Here is a 2,743-nt window from a genome sequence, read left to right as displayed (position 1 = left end):
CTTTGTTGTATGGATTGTTTTTTTGTCCCCACAATATCACCGCTACAACCTTATTCCATGTGCAAGAAAAACAATCTTTAAATGCAGGAATATAGTTGACAGTGGCTGGTAAATCTTGGTGACACTACTGCCTTTTATCTAGCGCCATCCTTGGTGGACCCCACGGTATGGATTATGAGGACCTTCCCGTTGTAATTGCACCTTGTTCAGTTGCCAGCCTGATCACCAATGTAGCTGGTTCTTGCTTGGCAGTCAGCAGCCCATGTCAGTCACTGCCACCCAGTCTATGCAGATATGCTAGAAACAAGGGAAAGAAAGAATGTCTCTGTGTGGTGCACCGGAGAGTTTTAAAATGTAACTTTTATTCACTTAATTTTAAATTACTGTGAAATATAAAACACATACATATAACACACGGACCGTTAAAATAATGATGGTATGGCGCTCCGACGGGGGATTCCGCTGGTCAGTATCCCGATGTCGGAATCCCGACTGCCAGTGCTCCAACAGGGACGCGAGCGCAAAGAAGCTCCTTGCGGGTTCGCTGCGCTCGCCACATGTTCTGTTCTCCCTCTATGGGGGTCGTGGACCCCCACAAGGGAGAATAGCCCCCGTGAGTCGGGATTCCCCCGGTCAGAGCACTGGCAGTCGGAATTCCGACATCGGGATAATGACTGTCGAGACCCCCCCCCCCTGTAAGCAGCTGGGGTGGGTGTTGCATTGCGGCCTGAGCAGCATGACCGTATCACGCTGTGCGGAGCCTCATTACAGTAAGGTCAGCATCTGAGCTTGTCCTATGTTGACATAGACACCCCAAAAGAGAACATGTCGGCTGTCAGCATTTTGAGCATTTCGTTATTTCCACTGTCTGCCAATGCTTGTTGGTATTTTGACCGCCTGTATTTGAATGTCGGGAAATCATACTGAACCCTAAACGTTAACAAGAAGTTGATTAGTTGTCGGAGAAATGGATAGGAACAGAGGTTGGAGAAGAAGGGATATTAATAATGAAGGTGAAAAAAGCTAAAATGCAATGCAGTCATGTCAGTTAACCTCCTTCCTGTTAACCAAATTGCAGGTTTTTTTTAACACAATGAATGTTTCTGCCTTTCTCGGTAGTAGGAGCTTGCAGGATCATGTAGGGAAGATGTTGCATGGTGACTAATACTTGCAGTGTTATATATGTATGTTGTATATTTTTATTGCAACAGGTTAGTATATAATATGCTGGAAAGTGAATCTGGTGTGTGAAGGTTTGGGGGGATGTACTTGTCCCTTTTTGACTTGACCCTGTTTTCTAGCAAAGTAAATATAGTGGCTACTTGTGATGTAGTGTCCTGGCTCCACTTTTCTTTGCTGGTACAATATTGTCTCTTTGCCATGGCTGCAACATTACAGAAAGTTATGTGCCACTGCAGCATGGTGCATGGTCCCTGTGTGCTTAGTTTAAAACATAGGCCCTCATTCTGGTTTGTTGGGTTACTTGCGAATTTGCAACAGGGACGATGTTAATTCGCTGCATATGGCATGTGCAGGGCTTCTGTGCAGGTGACTTGCATAGTCGCCTCGGTGTTCAAACAGGAGGGTTGGGATGGAGGCGGGCAGGGGGAATTTGCATGCGAATGCCCTGCCTTTCTTGGGCGTACCCACAAAAATGGTGGCCTTTCCTATGCGAACGCACGTGTTCGCTTAGGGATGAATGTGTGTACATGTGGTAAGGAATATAGATAGTAAGCTCCACTGGGGCAGGGACTGATGTGAATGTTCAAATATCCTCTGTAAAGCGCTGCGGAATATGTGTGCTCTATAATAGAAACTGTTCATAAATAAATAGGTGTGCACCAGCCTTCCAGGGGCGACCAGCTGATGTCACAGGACGTCTTCCGCCTGCCACGTTCCCAGACGCCGCAAGTCTAGATCAGTCCAGACTGACTTAGATTTGCTAATAGGATAAAAATCATTTTATGGTCGGCGACCATCGAATGATTTCAGTAAAAACGTGTATGCAAAATATCCATTCGCAAAGCGGCGGGGATGTGCGGATTGCGGTGGGGGACAGGTATTTGCACGGGCTGTGTTAGTTGGCATGCTAAGCAGCGCGCATACACTGCTTAGCAAGTTAACCAGAATCACCCCCATAGAGCGCTGCTTGGCTCCCTGCTCTGGGAAAACAGCTGCTGATTTGCAGATTTAGAATTGTCTATTCCACCCCCTCTCTCTTCTAACTTGTATCCCTGTCACCTTTTCTGCAGTTCTCTGCATGCAAGGTTCAAATAAACTGCTCAAACCAATAAACTGACGGCTTACTGATACAGGAAAGTGTCTGATACATCCATGATTCTAACCACCTAGCTGTACAAACCAAATGTGAATTCCATATGGAGACGCTCAGGGCTGACATCAGAAATGATGGGTCCCGGGACTGACTCCCAGGGGTATGGAGGGACAGAGGTGGTAAGATAAGTGGGTATTGTGGCTCACACGTTTAGCTCCAATAAGGGATAAAAATGGGCAGATACAATTGGAGGACAGAGGAACAGCCCAGCGATACATGGGAGCAAATAAGGGTCAGGGGATATCCCAGAGCCATACACTTCTGCGATGTATCACAACAGTGTATGGCCTTCCGATCTCCATTGAGCCACCCGGGACCTTCCTGGACGGCAGGATCCTTTCACATGTGATGTATTCATTCCTCGCTGCTGAGAGAGGGGGGGTCCGAGTTGGAGGTTAGGACTGCGGT

The sequence above is a fragment of the Crinia signifera genome, chromosome 9 (genome assembly GCF_055691185.1).
Source record: "Crinia signifera chromosome 9, ASM5569118v1, whole genome shotgun sequence".
NCBI classification, from domain to species: Eukaryota; Metazoa; Chordata; class Amphibia; order Anura; family Myobatrachidae; genus Crinia; species Crinia signifera.
The sequence above is the reverse complement of the archived record's forward strand: the minus strand, read 5'-3'. Positions refer to the sequence as shown.